This window comes from Lycorma delicatula, chromosome 4 (genome assembly GCF_047948215.1).
Source record: "Lycorma delicatula isolate Av1 chromosome 4, ASM4794821v1, whole genome shotgun sequence".
Classification (NCBI taxonomy): Eukaryota; Metazoa; Arthropoda; class Insecta; order Hemiptera; family Fulgoridae; genus Lycorma; species Lycorma delicatula.
In genome coordinates, this window is record NC_134458.1 from 110,999,308 (window position 1) to 111,020,997 (window position 21,690).

At 30.8% G+C, this 21,690-nt stretch overlaps 1 protein-coding gene across 3 annotated transcripts in view; it reads right to left on the bottom strand.

The window, feature by feature from the left end:
* LOC142322917 (parathyroid hormone/parathyroid hormone-related peptide receptor-like) overlaps positions 1 to 21,690 on the bottom strand; it is a 496,010-nt gene that overhangs the window by 139,905 nt on the left and 334,415 nt on the right. The gene's annotated exons all lie outside the window — the stretch shown is intronic.

Consider the following 21,690-nt stretch of genomic DNA (forward strand, 5'->3'; position numbering starts at 1 on the left):
GGGCTGTTGTCGTCAAATGGCGATGGCTCGTAATTCATAATCTTATGGTGGCCCTAAAAAAGCCGTTTTTACGTTAGATCTGAGAAGAGCTGTTGGATCCGGGAGATGGTCTCCGGTGAAGTCGGGGAGTTGCGGCTCGTCCATTGAAATCCGACCGGGGTTTCTCTTAGCGGCACTTGTGTCCCCACTACAGCGTGGCAGTGGTGGCCCCCAGAGCCCCGCAGTGTCGTGTCGGCGTCGATCGTTCCTCTCCGGCGCGGCCGAGGCGGTTCTCTCCCAGCGATCCCACGCTGGGCCGGCTCCTGCTGCTGAGTCCACCGGCCAGGGTGATTGAAGCCCAGCGAGCTGGAGCTGGAGAGGGAAGGTAGCATCCGCGTCCAGCGGCTCCCTCGGCGGGCCAGCCAGGCCTGATACTCCGGCAGGGATGTTGGCATCCGCCGGAGATCCCACGTTGAGTCGGTCAGGGAACTTCTTCTGTTTTCTTCCATCATCTTCTTCTTGGTCTTCTCTAGGTGGTGGTCGATGATGAACTGAAAATTCACTCTCGTGCACGCTCTTTTATTGGAGCCTGAGAGTGGTGGGGCTGCAGCGCCGCTATGGTGCCCAGCCCCATAACTGCGCGGTCATCTGCGCGATGGGAGTGATGCTGTATCAGCGCGTCCGTATACTGTGCGCCAGCTCACATCGTTGCTACTGTTATCGCCCGCCGATATTAAATTAGGCATACATGTAGTAAAAATCAAAATATTCCTTCTACTATAAGACCGTTTACACATAATGAATCTCTCCCTATTTTCCAATTTTACTTACAATTCTTGAAGACTTGTCAGAGCGATAATGATGATGAATACAAACCGGAAGAAGATAATGCACCTAAATTGTTCAGCCAATATGAACTTAACCACTTAACTGGTGACTTGAATTTCACATAAAAGAATTGACTAGAATGAAAGGAATGAATTCCTTTCATTTTAGTAGTGAATTACTAGAATGAAAGGAAAAAATCTTTTACTACCCACGGTATCGTTCTTTTATTACAGCAAAAGAGAAAACTCTTTATTACAATCCATTAAAGAAGAATGCTCGATGGTTTGCTGCTGTAATATTGTTGGCTTAATGACTTCGTTTAATATCACTCATGACCCAATTCAGTTGAGAATGTTTATAGACTCATTAAAAGAAAGTCTGAAGGTTGTATTATAAACAATTAAAGTTATTTTGGTTCAATACCTATTGTTCATTCGGTGCATCTAAGGAATCTTATGAAAATCTTAAAGGTGTACTAAAAGAGCCAAACTATGATAAACAGTATTGAGGAAGAACAGTATGGGTCAGAAGAGATGTTGGAACAAGGGTCGCTATAGTGATGCTACCTGTAATAGGTGAGAAATACACGGAAAAGAGGCGGAGAGTGTATGTTGCATTTGTGGACTTACAAAAGGTGTTTGACTGAGTTAGATGGGGTAAATTACTGATAATTTTGAAAAAGAAGGGAGATGACTAATAAAGAAGAAGAGAGGTGCTTAATAAAAAAGCTGTCCTATAACAAGAGAATAAAAGTTAGGGTAGGAAACGAAATGACAGGAAGATTAGCGATTGGTAGAGAAGTGAGACTGGGATGATACATGTCATCAACACTGTTAGGTATATATCTGGAAGAAAAATTAAATACTGTCTGAATGGGAAAAGAGGAATAAAGATCGGAGAAAGAAGAATACGTTTTGCTGAAATCATGGCGATAATGCGGAGAGCCCAAATAAATAAAATAAAATGCATGGTCTTAAAAAAAGCTTTCCTCAGGGTATGAGGATCAACAAAAAAAAGACAAAATGTATTAGCTGGAAAATAGGAGAGGATTTAGATTAAGGTAGAAAATTAAGTTTTAGAGCAGGTGAAGAAATTTTAGTACTTAGGGAACTTTGTAACTGATGACCTAACTTGCACAGTAGAGATTAAAACAACAATATTAAGAAGTAAGCAAGCATTTAATAAGAAGCGACTACTGCTGTGTGGAAAGTCTAACTTAGCGTTAAGGAAGAAATTAATGAGATATTTTATTTGGAGTGTGATGCTCTATGGAGATGATACGTGGACGATGGGAAAGGCAGACAGGAAACGAATTGAAGCTTTTGATATGTGGGTGAGACGCAGAATGATAAATGCTGATGGTAAGACCATGTAACAAATGAGGAAGTATTAGGAAGAATCGGAGAGAACAGGAAAATGTTAAATATGATTGAATATAGGGAAAGGAACTGGCTAGGACATTCTATGAGAAGGTTTTTATTAGTGGATGCTATAGAAGGCTTGGTGAAGGGAAAGGAAGAGATTTCAAATGATGGAGGGGATTATGTGGAAAAGGGAAAATGTCCTTAAACAAAGAGTTAGCAAAGGATAGAATAAGATGGAGAGCAGCCGTGACAGGACCTGTCGTAATGGCAGAACACTATGAATGAGTGAATGAAATGAAAAACATTCGTGTACAACTTGGGCGATTTGAAAGTCTTTGGTATGATATTCGATCAACAGTCCGACTACATGAAATGTCACGTTTCATTTGTGAATGTGACAGCCGGGCCAAAGGCGAGCGGTAGAAGGTAGAAGACTGGTCGAAAAGAGAATAACTCCAACCCGGTTCAAAGAACATAATCAGGAAACCAGTCATTCAGTCAGAGAAGGTACTCAAGAGAAGGTAGTCGTTCAGTCAGAGAAGGTACTACTATTCTTCCTCTTCACATCAAGGTTGGCTTAATCAAACAGTTCACTAAAGTACTTCCAAAAGATAGTGGCTATTTCTAGTACTTAGTAAGAAAGTTTCCGAAGATATTTTATGAAAAACTTAAGGAAAGGATCTTTGTGAGGCCGCAGATTAGGGATTTAATGATAGATAATACGTTTGAACCTTCAGTGAATCCAGTTGAAAAAACTATTTTAGTTTCATTTAAAAAAGTTGTAGCCAATTTTTTGGGTAACAAGAAAGATCCGTACTACAAAGCTGCTGTGGTTTAAACAGTGTTGCAGAATTTCATGAAATTGGGCTATAAAATGAGTGAGAAGCTTCATTTTCTACATTTGCAAATTGAATTTTTCCTGAAAACCTCGAAGATGTCAGCGAAGAGTAAGGAGAATGTTTCCATTAGTCCATCAGACATGGAATAGATGTACCAAAGGAGGTGAGATTTTAGCATGATGTTCAACTACTTCTTTTTGCTAAAAAGAAACGACATTGCTGAGAGTTGTAAATCAAGATAAAGAAATTTTAACCCACCTCAGAAAAAAATTTAAAAACTCTTTCAGCGTAAGATTAGAAGAAAATTGATATGTTATATTTATCTTATGTTTTCGTTATAGCTTCACGTTTAAATATTTTTTTGTATCATTGCCATTTTAAGAATTTTTCTAATATATGTGGTTGTACACAAAATTAAAATTATCTTTTCTCCTCAGTTTTTGTTTTTAAACACAGAAGAGAAGATCGTATGAAAATAGTACGCGATTCGCAAATTTACGTAGTAGAAAATGTTTGTCATAAATTTGTTGGTACATATTAAGGTTTGATTCGTTAATTACGCAGTATGTAGCTGTGAAAATTACAAAGTGGCGTGGCATTGTCGTAAGGAATGAGGATAATACCGAATTTCATCACTGAATGTATCCCTTAAAATCTGTTAATCACATCTACACCTTAATAAGATTTAATATTTCACATATTTAGGAACGCGTTGCTACGTGTACGAGTACATGATGCTATTTTTCGGAAATCACTTTTCTATATGTATTATGAATTTTGTAAATTTATATGGTAACTAAGGCCAGAACAACAGAAAGCTCTTCAGTGAAATCCATAATCATACTTTTTTTAATGAAGTTTAAAATTTAAGCAAGTATTGCTAAAACAATTATGTTAGTTCAATTTATTAAAAAAATGGGACGTGCTAGTGTAAACATAAATGAATTTCTGTAATCATCAGTAAAAATACTTTTAAAAACAGCTATTTGTACCAATTCATCAATGAAAAAGTTGTTTTTTGCGGCACTATGCAATAATACACAATAACTAATAATTAGCAACACTACTACAAATGAAATAGCTAGGTCAACTGATGTTATTTACTTTAACTATCACAATATTTAATTTTAATGTTTATCTTAGGGTAGGGAATAACCTACCCTAAGACATAAATTCTTTCTTATATTTTCAAAATTGTTTTTTTATGATTAAAATAGACTTTAATATTTATCTTAATGGGTGGAGCCTTAATTAAATATTCTTCCTATTATAAGATAAATTTATCCATAATATTTAAAAGGAAATTTATCTTCTTGTGATTTCTCAAGAATGTTCTGTGGTTGAAGCAGAGTATTTATTAAATAAATATGAACGTTTAAATTTAATTTTCAGAGTTTAATTTTATACAGAAATTTGAATAAAGTAAATATTCTACGGCTGACATTTTGCTAGTATTGTAAAAATAAGTTTAGAATTATTCGAGCATTTAAAGAACATTCTAAAGCAATGGAATACTATTTATATATGGCTGGAGATTGAACGACGCTTATTAAAGATGTGTGCAAACGTTCCGTTTTATAAAAGAAAAAATAATTCTACCAGTTTACGGTTATTTTAAAATAATAAAAAAAATATTAAACGAACGTTTTGTTTGCAAAAAAATGACTGCTTCATATTTAATTTAAGTTACACGTTGTTATAAAAATTTATTTTTTAATTTTTATGATAAATTGCCTTGGAGGAGCAATTATATTAAACAAATAGTTTATCGTATTTTACATTAACATTTTTTATTAATATAATATTTTATTGCTGATGAAACGGTTTTAAAGGAAATTTACGTAAAGATAATCTTATTTATGTTTATTTAAAAAATTTGACGTGGAAACCACGTGACTTCCTTGTACGCCTATTAAGTTACATATACACATTTTAAAAGTACATAAAATGTTATTTTACCAATAACTTCTGATTTTTTCATATATATTTTTTTTGTTGTAATTGCTGAATTATTTTTTATTGTGAAACTTATAGTTAATATTATTGTAAACTTTCTTTATTAAAAAGTTCTTAATGAGGGCTTATTATTGCAGTTAAGAAAAAAGTAGGATATCCAAACTTTTTTTGATTTTGGGCTTTTTTGGACACTTTCGGTTCAATCGATTGCAATCAAAAGGAAAGGTGTACAACTACGTTACAACAGTCCTAAATTCAAAATTTCAGCTTACTACGGCTAAATTAAAATATTATGATTTATTAATTATTATTACCTCTCATTGTAAAAATAAAATTACAATGAATAATAAATCAATAATAATAAACTAATAAGAAAAAAAAACTAAGACAAAATATCCGAGGTTTTTAATGAAATAAAATTTTATGTACTTTTCATTTTAAAAAAAATGTGTAAATGTAATTTAATTGGCATAGAAGGAAGTCATGTGTTGTCCACATCATATTTTTAAATTTTAATAGCTATCTAGAAATAGCTTGTATGTTTGATGTAAATTCCAAGAAAATAATAACTTACTTTAATTTAATTTACTATAAAAAAAAAATCATTTGAAACATTTTGAATACGATTCTGTAAATACATAAGTTTCTAAGTATATTACATTAAGTTAAATCAGTATTAACTAATTTTTACATACCCTTTAATACTTTGGTATTAAAGGGTGCACCGCACCGGTGAGATGTCAATGCTTAAAACTTTAATTACTTTTTTTTTATTTGCAATTTTCTTAATATGCTTATGAAACTTTAACTGAAACTGACCAGATTATTTTAATTTTTTTTTTGATTTTTGACGTGAAACATCTTTAAAATCACAACGAAACAGAAATTCCAGTAAATTTCTGTTCTGGTACCAGAAGTACCAGAACAGAAATTTGTAGCGTAACGGAAAGGTCAATATATCGTCCTGCCTTTATAACTCCCTAACTATTAGTCTCAGAGACGTAAATGAGGTGTCATTTTATAATTTACATAGTCAGCTCGCCGAAACGACTTTGAGTTTGCATTACTGATGAAAGGGTTGGTGGGGAGGGGACACAGCGCAGATCGGGCTAAACTGGCGCTCTCGCTCATTTCCATTCAATGTAGCTCACGACTTAGACGTGACATCGCGTTGATTCATGCGTTTGTGTTTAAAGTTTGTCGAGATAGATCAATTTAAGTAATAATAAATATATTTTGGATAATATTTATGTGTAAAAATTAAAGTAAACATGTAAAAAAGTATAAAAATTCAATATGTCAGCTTTAGCCTGCGCAAAATCCAGCGAAAAATATTAATTACACATATCGTTGGAAAGGGGAGATTATGAGCCACGCATAGGTACCTCAATGTCCGATGCCGAGCGAGCGAGACTGTTTTGGGAGCGTCGCAAAGCTGGCACGACGCCGACGGCACGAGCACCTCTACCGCTGCTTATTATGCCTTATATCTCTTACTTCTCATATCAAAGACCAACGTTGAACAAAATTGTCGTCGAATATTAGTCGAAATAAATATCATGTATCGTTTAGTGTCTGTTTTATGTTAATATTAAATTTAGTAGGCAGTCAATGTCTCGTTTTTATTTCAATCCAAAACACTAAAAGTGACTCAGTGTCACTTCAAATGAAGGAATTAAAATTTTCCATTTTTTTGTTTTTTTTGGCGAAAAACATTTTCATGTTATCATCGTTTGGAAAACAAAAATATGAAATATAAAAATAAAATATAAAATCTAATAAAACAATAACAAAAATCAAAATAGAAATTTTCCATTGGAGACTTTCAGTTTTGTTAAAAAATATACGACGGTGGCTCTCCCATTTAACTCTACAGATAAGTTGTTCGGTCTGTAGCTCGGAGGAACTTCATCCAAGGTCGGTAACATTTCAAGTTAAACCAACGGCCGTGCGCTCTCACACAGCCCCACCTGATTTTTTTCTTGAAATTTTTCTTGAAGTTCGTTTTTTAAAAAAATATTTCTGTTTCATAATTTACGCTGCATCCTACAATACAGTATGTACAAAACGTTTCTGTACGTACATTATGAACTCAGTACATATTTTGAATATTTATATATATTTGTATTTACAAATAATTTATTCAGTGTATTTAGTAGTATACTAATATGTTGAAAGCACAGAGCTGTCTCCACTTCATGTCAAGGACTACTTGGAGTTATGGCTCGAAAGGCTTCCTCTACATTCTTCATTTGTTGCGTACCAACATTAGATACATACGCCTTGATTATTCCCACATTAAGATAGCGGGTCTAGTCTGAAGCACACTCAAAGGGCGCGATTTCCTCTCGATTAAGCTGAAGCTCATTTTATTGAATCCAGACAAGTCCCATGATACCCTTCTTTTGAAGTTAAATAATTAAACATTTTTCCAACATTTGAAAATAAGAATCACCATTCACGTACTTTAAAAAAAAAGTCCAGATAAGTAACGCGATGTCATCCTGCCCGTATCATAATATGTAGTGAATTCCTTTCCAACTCTCGTAAAATATAAGGATTATCCTTAGCTCAGAAAACCATAGTCTTGACTTGTGAACGGCGATTAATTGCTCATACATCAGAAAACAACATTCTTCTGTAAGACATCGCATTTAGAAATTGTGCTAATAGGAACGACAGGCTGTAATGTGCCGTTTTATGTGTCCATCCGATAATTCATTCACAAAAGTTGGTTGAAATTGTTACACAACATCAAGCGTCTTTTTAATATACAAGGATTGTTGACTGCCATATTTTAAGTTCGGCCGCTCGTTTACAAGTAGATCTAACTGGAAACTGCTAAATCTAGTCGGTGACGACAAAAATTGTTTTTACTTGCGTTTTCTTTCGTCCGTTAAATGTCCTGTTTTTAACGCTGCTAGAAGAAAATGCACGTTTTTCATAGTCAAGAGTTATTGTTTTACGAGGCGGATCCTTAGTAAAGCGTTCACGAAATCCATTCATTATTTATGGCATTATTTTTCTAGTTCGACGTCGTTCATGTCCCTTCGACTTAAGTTGCAAAGTCATCGCTCAAATCAGATACGGCTTTACAACTGAAGAAAGAAATCAAAGTGAATACCTTGTGTGAGCTTGACAGCAGGGATATCAACCGCGTTAAAGAAATGATTTTTTTAGGAACCGAGTACTGTTTGATTTTCAAAACAGTAGCAACATGTTAACTGTAGAGTGGGGTTCTGGGATATCTCATATGTAATATATATATATATATAAATAAAAGTTACAAAATTAATACAAGACTTTCACGGCTATCCGGTAACTATAATTTGATAAAAGTATAACTTTTATGAAAGTAATGAAAAAGATTGTCATTTTCAGTCGGAAATAAAAAAATTTATAGTCAATTTTTATAGCCCTTTTAAATGATGAAGAAAAAAACAATAATAATAAAAAATAAGAGTTAGAATCAAAAATCAGAATATATATTTTTTACAGGTGAGAAAAGAATTTTAAGAAATTTCTTTCTAAAAATATTTATATATATGTTAGGCTTAACAAATTTATTTAATTAAAGTTTTCTCTAAACCTAACACTCCTTTCAATAACGGCTAAAATAAGAAAAATAGAATTACTGAAAAACTTTCCTGCATCTCAGTTCCGGGGTCTATAATCTCAAAAAATGTAGACGTTTCTTAATAGCTGTATGTATGAGTAAACTTTCATAAAAATTTTGAAAGATATTTAAACATAAGGGAAATACAGCAAAAGAACAAAACACATATATTTCAATATTAATTGGTGAGGGGAGTTGATATTTTGTAAAAAAATATTTTTTGGATTATATATGCATTGCAATTAACAAATTTCCTTTAATAAAGTTTCCTCTTAAATCCGTCTGAAGAAAATAGAAATTATTTTTTCACGATATCATCCCATCCCCTTAACGAATCCAAAAAAAAAAATATTATCAATAATATGAAAAAAAAATAATATGAGTGCCTTATGTATAGAAATATTGGAGCCAATTTTGAAGAAAATCGGTTTGGTCAGTCCTGAGATATAATGCCAAAAGCAGTGCGACCGCACACGTACGCATATGGCTTTTTGGTCTAGATGAAAAACTTGGACCCTAAAACGTAAAGGTTTGCAAAAAACCCGAAAAAGAGAAACAATAAGCAATAACAATACTTTCTATTTTTATATAGCTCTTTTAGCTATTTTCGCCGGGAAGGTAACATGTATACATATATATTTTTTTTCACAAGAAAAGATATATTGACTTTATGTAATAAATCCGTTAAATCCGTTAAAACTTTAAGTGTCTGGAAATGCATGAGTAAAAAATTATTTAAAAAAAATTTAAATGGTTTCGTAATTTTCATATAAAAAGGATTTTAAATAAAAGTTTGTTTAAATTAAAAAGAGTCCATAACATTTCCAGTGACTTTCCTTTGTTAAACCTTTCCTAGTTTAAGTAAAAGTCCCTCCTTAACATCGATAAAACTTTTTATTGAGTTTTGTTCCTTTTTCTTTTAACTTCAGACAGTTTTACTATGTAAACTAAGTAGGATTTTAAAATTAACAAAAAAAGTTTTCTTAAAAAGAAATCCTAAATTACAGTTAATTTTTAGTAAATTATGTTAAATTACGCAATGAAAGTTTAAAGAAATTATGCAAAAAATTGGAAGAAGAAATTTGTTGAATTCTGATGGGTTCTTGTACTTCTCGGTAATCGTATAACCAGAGTTTGTGCAACTTTTTTAATCATAATTATAATAAATTATAAGAAGAAAAATGTATAAAATAGAGAAATTGACTGAAATATAAATAGAAATTACTTGAATAATATTTCTCTTATAGGCTGACTGGTTTGTCTGGTGATCAACAACCGGGTTCGACAGCGAATAGACTCTATTCTTTATAAATAATACATCACACATATTCTATGAAATATGATTTCTGATGTTAGTCTGCTATAAATGTATTTATAGCGTATTTCACATATTTGTTCCATATTTTACATATGAAATTCTTTTTCTCTACTCTCTTTTTGAACTTCCCAATTTAGTGCCTACGATATTATACTAATAATACACCTTAACGTTCCAGTTCTCGGAATGCAACGTGGTTCAGCCAGCAGTGTTGCAGTTAATCAGAGGCAAGAGAAAACACTTCTTAGTTTCATGGCACAAACCCTCGAGCACTTATCTACGTGTCAATGAGTGTTCGACACTACCCTCTTGCCATCTGGAGATTAGGCTCTCAGCCTTCTATTAAATTACACCGGTTGCTCCGGTACTATCACCACAATTTTATCATAAAAATCTCCAGAAAATAACTATCAGTTGATGATAGTCTGAGTAGACGTGTTGAATTGTTACAGGCACCGATTCACGGATGTCAGTTTTTTACTCGCCGACATTAATCTAGGGACTGAGATTGCTAGTAAGTTGCTTTACCGCTTGTATGTGCGATGAATGAATATTGTTCTTTCAATGGACATGATTAGTAAAATATGACGTCATATTAAGAATATTAAATTTGACGTCACATTGAGACTCGTATGAATTTATCTAACGTACCGTAATTAGAAAAGTATGAAGATTCCTTCCACAAAAATAGCCTTAAGAGTCGGTTTTATTGCTGTATAGTTTAATTCACTAAAATTTTTTATATCCTCTTATTATAATCCTTTTTATAAAATCACAATAGTATAATTATATCTCATTTAAATCAGAAAAGAATTAGTATTTTTAATTCCATTAATAAATTTATTTTTGTTTTCTTTCATGTTACGGAGTAGTTTACGACGTAAAGTTACCTATTTCAGTTTTTATAAGTTTTCTAATTTAAAATTTTTAGTTTCATCGGTATTTTTAAAACTAATTTCAGCATTTACATAACTCCTTTAAAGTCTGCTAAGTCAAAATTTTATTGAAATAAATTCTTTTCTGTTATTAATGGGACGTTTAGTTTATACTTAGCGTTTCTGAGGTCATAAGCCAATTTTATGGATGTCAAAAGAGCAAACATTTATATAGTGATTTAAAAAAAAATCAATTTGAGATCGGTAGGTTAAACTGAAAGAAAGATTGAAACCAATATATTGAGAAATAGTCAGAGGAGTGAGAAGCAATAGATGGGTGCTTTTTCTACCTTTACCTACCTTACATATGCTGTTCCATGTTAACTAGATTTAGAAAATTACTTTAACTCAGTTTTCACTAAAATTTTCCTACTCTTCAAAATTTGCTCCTGCATATTTCTTTTTAAATTAAAATTAGCCTTGGCTGCCATTTAAAAAAAATCTAAGAGATTAAAGAAAATCGTTAAGAAGCTTATACTTTATAACATGAAGAGATTCCAGGAAAACTACCAACAGTAAAAGAATACTGGTAGAAATTTGTCATTTGTCACAGTGCAGGAAAATACTTTGAAGCAGATAAGCAGAATAACATGTTAATTAACAAATAAATCTTTTTAAAATAAAATTTGATTTCTTTACGGATAGCCTTCATATAGGATAAACACTATTAAAAAAAAAAGACGAGTGGAATATTTGTAAAACAGATTACTAACAATGTCTTATGTATTGGGATTAAATGATTAGTCTAGAGAATAACATTAAACGATGTTAAATGACAGATCACTTAAAAAAAAAGTTTAACTTTGCTTACAGAAACACTTAAATAGATGAAACATAAACATTAATATATTTACATATATTCACTTGTTTTGATGGCTAAAAATAGAATATTTTTCAAACTACTACCATTAAAGTTGAGGATATACTGGAAACATAAAGCAGCACAGCTTACATTGTACATAAATGAAAGAAACACATTACTAGTAAGGGGTCAAAACATAATAATAGCATTGCAACATGCAACACAGCTTACCGATAGTGAATGCAAACATTAAGCATATGGTTTTTCTTTATTATTATTTTTCTAATTAATCTACTGATCAATGAGCTGGACTTTATGTACGCATTCAAAACCTAAGAGTGCAAATGAACATAAGTAAATTGTACGGTGAATAAGTGGCCACAGCACCTGCTGTGCTGTACAATTTTTTTCTGTTTAGCCTCCGGGAATTACCATTCATGTATTACTTCCGAGGATGAATGAGTATGATATGTATGAGTGCAAATGAAGTGTAGTCTTGTACAGTCTCAGTTCTATCATTCCTGAAATGTGTGGTTAATTGAAACCCAACCTCCAAAGAACACCGGCATTCACGATCTAGTATTCAAATCCGTATAAAAGTAACTGCCTTTACTATGACTTGAACGCTAGAATTCTCGACTTCCAAATCAGCTGATTTGGGAAGACGCGTTTACCACTAGACCTACCCGGCGGGTTGTGCTGTACACCTGTCTATTATCCAATAAATAACAATTCATATGTAGTATATTAATGTGTATTCTATGTATTGTGTATGCATTTGTGTCGGTATATTTTACGTATATGAATATTTATATTATTTTTTTAAAATCAGTTCTTTTAAGAATCATACTCCTTCGTACTATATACAAATATATTTATTTTATTAGATGAACCAAAGTACAGAATAAATAAAGTAAAATGACTTACCTTATTCCACTATATATGCAGGAGCGCTTTCGCGATTTACTCGTATTATCTGCTGCATTATATATTCATGTCAAATTACATTACAAACTTCGTAAAATATAATAACATATACATTTATTTATTTTATTTAAAATTTAAAACCGTTAAACTTTTTATTTTTTTTATTTTAAACTTTTATTCAATTAAATTAAAAATTTATCAAAATGTAAAAATATGAAAACTTAATTAAAATTAAAATTAACATTAAAAATTAAATTGTAAAAGTTTTTTTAAATGTGTAAAAATATGACGTCAAGGCATAAAATCGAATCAAAATTAAAATCAAATAAAAATAATTTAAATAAAATAATTATCCACGTTGTCCATTTAACAGAACTTACTTTACTCTTTTTTTTAAATTTTAATTTGATTTTATGTCTTGACGTCATATTTTTATATATGTAAAAAAAAACCTTTACAATTTAATTTTTAATGTTAATTTTAATTTTAATTAATTTTTCATAGTTTTAAGTTTAGTTTAATTTTTAATTTAATTGAATAAAAGTTTAAAACAAAAAATAATAGTGGTTTTAAATTTTAAATAACATAAATAAATTCATGATATGTTATTATTTTTTTCGAAGTTTTTAATATAATTAAAGATGAATATAAAATGCAGCTGATGATGCGAGTAAATCGCGAAAGCGCTCCTGCATATACAGTGGAATAAGGTAAGTCATCCTACTTCATTATTCTGTACTTAAGATGATCTAATAAAATAAATATTTATATAGATACATATATTAAATGTTTGCTTTGTATAATTAAATTGTACATTTTAACAAACAACTAACTACAATATTTTTTAACTATGCTTAATCAGTAACATAGTAACTCTGACATTTTAAAATCCCTTCTATTAGAACATGAGCAGAAGTACGTCTTTTAAACTTTGCTTTATACCTAAGTTTATTGGGCTTCATTTTAACAAAGCCAAGAGGAAGATAAATGTAATTTACTTGTTTTAGGAAGACACCTAAGAAGAAAACTGTGAAAGACTTTAATTGCACAAAAAGAAACAAAACCTAAAAAGAATCTCCAGAGGAAAGAAGATCTAAAATAAAACCAGGAATAAGAAGAACAAGTTAACTTTAAATAATATCTAGAAGAAAATCTTAAACCGAAGTAAAAAATTACAAAAACCAATTAAATCAGAAAAAGTTTAGTTGCAGGAACCATAATATCAACAGGATTTATAGAGTAAAAATCTAATTTAAATAAAAGAAAATTAAAACAGAAATGGTAGAGCCATAAAAATAGAGGCGGGGTGAGTGGTGCGCCGCATCCCGAAAATTGTTTTTGCTTTTCGATATTTCTTTTTTCAAAACTTTACACAGTGTACAGTATTAACTGATAAGACCGTCATTTAAATAGCTGTATAAGATGATTTGTACTAAAAATAAAAACCCATTGGTTTAATATATTGAATTATATTTTTTATACTATAACTAGTAATATCAGTCAGTATATTAGGTTATTTTAAAAATATATTCGTATATTTATTAACTTTTGAAAATATAAACTAATTTTGTACATAAAAAAATATAATTTATATAGACGATGTTCAATTTCATAAAAATAATATCCTTGAGTTAAAAATTTTCTTATAAGCACTGTTAATTCTATTGCGCAGTTCATTCACCACTTTCTGCAGTGTCACACTAGAAATGAAATTAATTTTTAATAGAATTCAATGTTTCAGATTCTGATTACTTGAGTTTATAAAAACATCTGTATAGAAAAAAAATCTGTGTTGAAAGGTCATCACAGAACATCATGTTTCCATTTCAGGATATAACATGATTAGGCGAAAAATTTCTGCAAAATGTTTTATTATTAATCTCATGAGGCTTATACTTATGAAGGTACGATATAATACTTACAAGGTATGATTTCAATTCGACGCCTTGTGTAATGTTACGGTATGGTGTAATGAGCGTTAGAAATTACTAAAACTGGACGAAAGTGGAAGGTTTCGTATTGATTTTGTTTTCAGCCATTTTTCTTAGTTATTATTATTACTGTTCTTCCGGTGTGGTCCTTACTTTTAGTCCGATTTAAAAATCAAAAGTGCATTTGTTTGGAATTTCTCTTGCATCACTAACTGTGTGCACTAGTATAAGCTTCGATTATTCGGATACTTTAATGGAGTAGTCAATTCAACCGTAACATTTTACGTTTGTTGAGTGAACGTGACTTGTCTGAAAAAATAATTGAATTTCCTTCTCGCTTGTAAATTTTCATTTATTTAAAATAATTTACCCGTTTGAAGCTTTTGAAATATAATACGATCAAAAAAGTTGCCATCTTCATGCAGCAACATTTCGATCGCGAAGTCGGCACGCACAGCGTAGACTTCAAATCTTGTAAAGCTGTGAACGGTATGGACGCATATATAAGCGTTTCTTTAAAACATATCACACTGTCATCACCAGAATTTGTAGTTTGCGACCGGCTTTCCTAAAAACTTTTTCATGACTATGCAAGAAAGACTCCCTGACCAAGTTCAACATTTTCTTCAGATTTCCTTAGTCGTTCTGTATTCTTCTCTTTATACACAATCCGGTCGTTTCAAACCGAATATGCCATCGACGAATGTTATTGTCGCTTGGAAAATCGCAATTTAACTTTCTACGGAACGCATGTTAAACTGTAACTACAGATTCACAGTTAGAAAACTACAAAACACGCAAGGTTTTCTTTTTAGAATCGCTATCTTTTCTAGTGGTGCTACCAAGCGGAAAACAGGGAATAAATATACGGTCATATGAGCAACTAAAATTTTGCTTTTTTTCTTTCATTCTAATCTTAAATCAAAACTGTACACAAGAAATATTATAATGAATTAAAACCACCAAATTCATTTTTACATTCTGCATTATACTTTTGGGTATGACAGTGCAGTTTCTCAAAGGCGAGAGCATAGATGTACAAATATACACAGAACATGCGTTTAAAAAAAAAAATGTATTATATAATTCATAAAGCCGTTTATCGCAATCTGTTCAAAAGAACAGATTCACAGTTTCTGTTTTAGAAGAATAAATAACCCCCCCCCCCCATAGTTCATTGAGATGAGGATGATATATATGATAAGTAAATGAGATAGTCTCATTGTTTAATATAAAATTAATTTAAAATTTTGATTTTATAATTTAAAATTAGTTTGTTGCATTGAAATTTTTTTTCTACCTCATATTTATTTATACAACAACAAAGAAGGTGTATGTAACGTCAAAAATCATCTTTTCTGACACTAAATTAAAAATAAATAAAGTTAGTCTTTAGAAAAATAAAATGTAATTATAAATTAAGAATTAAAAGAGCTGAGTAAATGTTTTTAAGGCTTATTCACAATTTGGCACTGTAGTAAAGAACGAAAAAACAAAATTATATAGTAAAACTGTTAAATATAAACATAAAAAGGGATAAAAATAAAATTAACATTAATTTATAAATTAAATTTAAAAGAAAAATTACATTCTACTAAAAAAAAAAAAAAAATATTGAGAAAAATACATAAAAATGTAAGAATTTAAAAAATGTTATATTATAAAAGATCCCTGTTTTAGTTTTGATTTAATCTGCTATAAAATTTAATTGAATTCCTCATCAATTGATTCCCTTGAACACGTAATCTGAAGTAAAAATTTGAGTATAATTATTTTATTATATCTTCTTTGAAAGAAGCTTTTAGATCAGAACGTATACTACGAAAAATTATAAATTTGTAATTATGCGGAGAAATTTTAACTCGAATGTTTAAGAGGATTAAAGTTTTTTCTTTTATCGCAACCAAAAATCTGAAAGTCATGCAAAGGAATTGGTTTTAGAAGAGATTTGTACATCATAACTTTTGTTTTAAAGGAAAGGATGATTTATTTTGAGTAACTTTGTAAAGCTACTTCATGCGTGAATTCAAGATAAGATGTTCAGTTATAGTATGATATTTCCAAGTAAATCGTTGACGTAGGTGAAGCCCGTCGTAATGAACAATGGAATGTTTTGTAGTTGTTATATTAGTTATGAATAATGATGTAATCGTATTTCTCGGTAAAGTAAACGTAACATATGTGCAGATTTCATCAGATTAATAAATTAAACAAAATAACAAAAGAAGTAGACAGATAAAAATATATACTAATAAAAAATCAGTTATAAAAAAAAAATTAAGATAGGAAATTTTACTATAAAGGTGATTTTTATTATCAATTTTTCACGTTTTATATAATTTTGTCACATTTTTATGAAGATTTTCCAAAACATTACGTAGTTATGTCAAAGTGATAACCCGCTCTATCAAAGCAGATTCAGAAGGTAATTTTACATAAACAAGAATTGCTATCAGTATAACTTTCAGTAATTACACAAAAAAAGAACAACAAAATAATATATCTTCTAGCTGATAGCTTCTCACTTGAAACAACTGAAATCTAAGTACTCCTGAAGTAAAAGAATATTCCTAGGAAAGTATATACTATTATTTCAAGTACATATAATATAATAATCTATTTTGGATGTTTTCTGTCCTTTTATAATATTTTTTTTTCAAAACGATTCAGAAACCAGATGATAGTATTTCAATTTACCTTATTATCAGTGATTATTTATGTATTTACATTACTTAATCCTGGCTGTAAAGATTTTGAAAAGTCTTGGCCTCTTATACTATACCTCATTAGCCCTGCCGTAGTGACAGAAAAATACTATACCGCCTCCTTTGAGAAATTAATTCCAACTCCTGTTTTAAGTCCTCCTATCGTTCGCGTAGTTCTAAAATTTCACGTTGCAAACAACTATCCACTTTCTATTTTATTTAAATTCGTTTTACCTTCCTGATTTGGAAGCTGTTTTTAGGTTCACAACGGGTGTACATTTTTATGAGGTTGAAATGCTAACCAAACTCTCAACTTTTAACCTGGAAAACCAGAGATCTTTCTGTTAGAGTTACAATACTGTAACCGAGAAACCTAGATTTAAGGCAGCAGATGCACGGCTCACCCTTCCTTTATTGGGATAAGATATATTAATTATGTAGCAAATAGATCTTCTAACTAGAGCGTTCCTTGTTCTGTAATGTAAACATTTAATCGATAACAATATCCATCCAAGTCTCAGAAACGACCAGCCATTTACTTTCCCCCGTTCTCAGCACGGGCTTCGGACTGTTCTTTGGCGGAGTTTATACATATTTATACACATACATTTTTTAAATTTAGTTTAGTTTTTATTTAAAAAAAAAAATATTTTAATTGTAAAAGACACAAGTCATCTGTTTTAATTTATATAAGTTACATTTATAACAAATTCTCTAAAATTAGAAAAAAAAAAACAAATTGTGGCTAAAATTGTATTCAATTAACTAAAAAACGTTTATAATTTTTTAGTATATTTTATAATAAATTTATTACATTTTGCTTTCTTCCTTTTTTTTAAAATCTAGTTTAATTTTTGTTTGTTTATATTTATTTTACGAGTAAGTAAGTTTATGTTTATTTTATTGTACTGTAAACACTACTCTTTTTAGTTTTTTTTTTTTAATAATTGTTGTTACTCACTTATCCATCTACACATACTGAATTGCAATATTTACATAAAATTGATAAATAACTTTATACTTAAGTAATTTCAAGAGACTTAAAAGAGTTAATAACTACTGAATTAATATAATTATAAAATTTTAACGAAAAATTTTTCCTTCGTTAAATTATTATTTACGTCTTATTTCAAATCCTTTAACACACTCCAATCTTAAACTTATTTTAAATCACCAGTAAGAGTATATCGTTTGGATTGTCTACTTTTTTATATATCGTGGTATTAAAATAGATTAATTAGTATCAATTTAGAAGATGGATAAGACTGAAAAAAAAATTGATAAATTTTGAACAACTGAAGAGGTTTCACGTAGGCAGTTGAATTTATTAGCCTAAAAACTCAAAAATTAAGAAACAGATTTAATAAGTTTCTAATGAAAACATACCCTAAGATATCTCTCTCTGCTCTGGTCCGCTTTCGATAACGAGGTCAATGCCAACATCCTCCCGCACCGCAGCTCTATAACGGATTGCGCAACACATCCATTTTCATCTTAACAGCGATTATCTCACCTAACCGGGGCTCAATGCCAAAACACCTAGCTTGGCGAAATAAGCACCCAGGCGGGCCCCTAGCCACCCGGGTTGCTATTCTATCTACACATCTATAACGGCATTACACCCCCTCAGCCATCCTCTGCAGGGCAAAAGAATCTCAGGAAGCCAGCAACTATGTTCCATTACCTTTCGGTTTTCCAATTAACTTGCAGATCAAAACCATAATTGATCTTCGCAAGCTCTCTAACTACTTTGGTACGTTCAGCTTCCATACCTGGGGCAGACATATAAGACATGATGCGCATTATTAATGGCTCTACACTCCGAACACAAGCCTAAATTAATCAAACCAAGTCTGGCCAACCAATCTCGAAAAGCACTATGTCCAAAAAGAAATTGTGTAATATGCCGATTGAAGGAAATCCACCAAACAACCTGCATTCTTATTATCACATCAGGAAAAACACCATGCGTGTAAAACCAATGGACGATTCAGGCCATCTGACCTCCATAAATGGAAACCTTGGTCGTCTATTTATTTTATGCGCCCAGGGAAAATTGGCCTCAGGGAAAAATGCTTCTTAGCATCATAACGTAATCGGCGATCAATCTCAGAAACGGTCCAGCTGAGACTGTAGAAGACTACACTTCACTTACACTCATACATGTCATCCTCTGAAATAATACCTGACGGTAATCCCCGAGGCAAAACAGGAAAAAAGGAAATCACAAGGATATCAATGGGCGCAATGCCAGAAATAACGCCTCCCGAGAGACAGTCCTACAGACACCAATCAGGGAAAACAAACACTCTCAACAAAATATTCCTATAATATTTGTACTTCATTCGATGAGCCAAGTCAGGTGCGGCATATGTCATTATAGATTCAATTACCCCTTTATTTAGAACACGCATTGTTCTGAAATTAAGCCTCCAGTCGGAGTGAATTGCTCTCCGAACACCGAAGAAAGCATTACAAGCCTTTATGGCAGCATATTAAAAGTGCTTCTTGATACTTGTGCAGCGGGACATACTGTTGTATATCAGAACAGCCTAAAGACTATTGTATATCTATGCCTATTCTATAAAAATTTAGGCTCTATTCAGCCCTAGAATGTTGAAATTTTCTATGTTGTGATTGAAAGAGATAATGAAAATTTGATAAAGATGGTAATTCGTAAATAAAACGTTAAAAAAAGTTTCGGTTATAATTTTTGTTTCTGTAGTTTATGAAGTATTTAATTATTTTTAATCATGTGATGAAAAAATCTATATATTTTTTTTAATCAAGAAATCTTTTTAGAAATATTACTCGAATGTTGACAACAATTTCTATTTATTAATTAGATTTTTTCTGAAAATTTTAGGAGAGAAACAAACTTCAGTAAATCGGAATTTAATAGGTACTATGTTGAGTGGTGTGATTTTTTATAGTTGAAATTTATATTTTTATCTATTAATTAATATTGATTTTGCTTTCAGAAATGTGTTATTATTTTACGTACTTAAACATAATAAAATTACAAGATTGATGTTAAGTTACAGCTTAGAAACTACATACTATCACTAAGTTTAAACTCTACGTAAACTTAACTTTAGTTATGTTGTCGAAATGAGAAAGTAATAATAAGTTCCTTCCTAATTTATATATCATCTAATGGACGATGTGAAAGAGATTAACCTACACAAGTGGTTTTGTGTATCATCTAATGGACGATATGAAAGAGATTAACCTACACAAGTGGTTTTGTGTTGGAAGAAAGGCGAATAGGAGAGGTTAAACAGCAAAGTGGAAGAAAGCTTCATAGGAGAGGGTGGAAAGTAAATGATGCAATAGCTTTACTAATACAGTTAAGCGTCGTTTAACTATCAGCCTCGACTGACTATTTTTAATAACATATAATTCTGATTAACTTAACAGTTTAAAGTTAGCAGACTGATAATATATTTAGTAGAACTGAAATTTTACATTTAAATGAAGTAATTAATTTTTATGGAAATGAGTAAGCGTAACAGTTCATTTCTATCTTGTATTTTTTGCTTTACATGAACTGAGAGGAAGGGCTTGTATTGCGATTAAAAATTATTTATTTACCATTTAAACTTTTCGATCTTCTATAACTTTAAGCAGTTACAATTTAGAGAAGTATAATTTATAGTACCTCCAAACAGTTTTTAATTTATAGGACCTGAGTGTATACACAATTATAAAATAAGGAAAGATGTAAAAGGATAATAAAAAAAATAAATAAATAAAAAAAGATAGTCATAAAAATGTTATAAAATTTAAAGAAAATATAGTGACAGCGATCTTACAAAAAATATCTTTCAAAAAAGATATAAAGATATACTGTCATTTCTGAAAAATGTTCTAATGAATAATTTTAATATTGTTATTATAAACGTCACGAATAATAGAAAGAGAATCAAGCTAATTTATGTATCTTGCCAAAACCTTAAATGAAAAATTGGTTCAAATAACAGATTACTCCTGAAATTCGCATATGACATTAAAATTCCAGAGTTGAAATGTTGTTAAATAGATCTTCTTTAACTACATTTCAGAGAAGAGTATATTATTGCAAGAAACTCTTCTCTGATAAATATACTACAAAAATGTAAGTGTTATACTGCTGTACGTTGGTTATAAATTTACTGAAACAAGAAAAAATTCCCTCACGGAAATGGTATAGCCATTCTAAAGAATAAAAATAATACCATGCCATGTTTACTAGAAATATACAATCTGTAATGATTCCCGTAGACATTTTCAATTAGCCTAAAGATTGTTTTATATTGGTATGCCAATCCTAATCAAAATTTAAGTTCAATTTAGCCCCTACAAGCAACATCTTAATTCTTAAGGTTCACTGTAGAGACAGTTTGTATAATGTACAAGAATATTCTCAGGGAATCCTATCTTGATAATTTTTTTCTTAAATCAACTTCCTTTACTTCCATTACTATCATAAAACGAAAACTACTTATGTA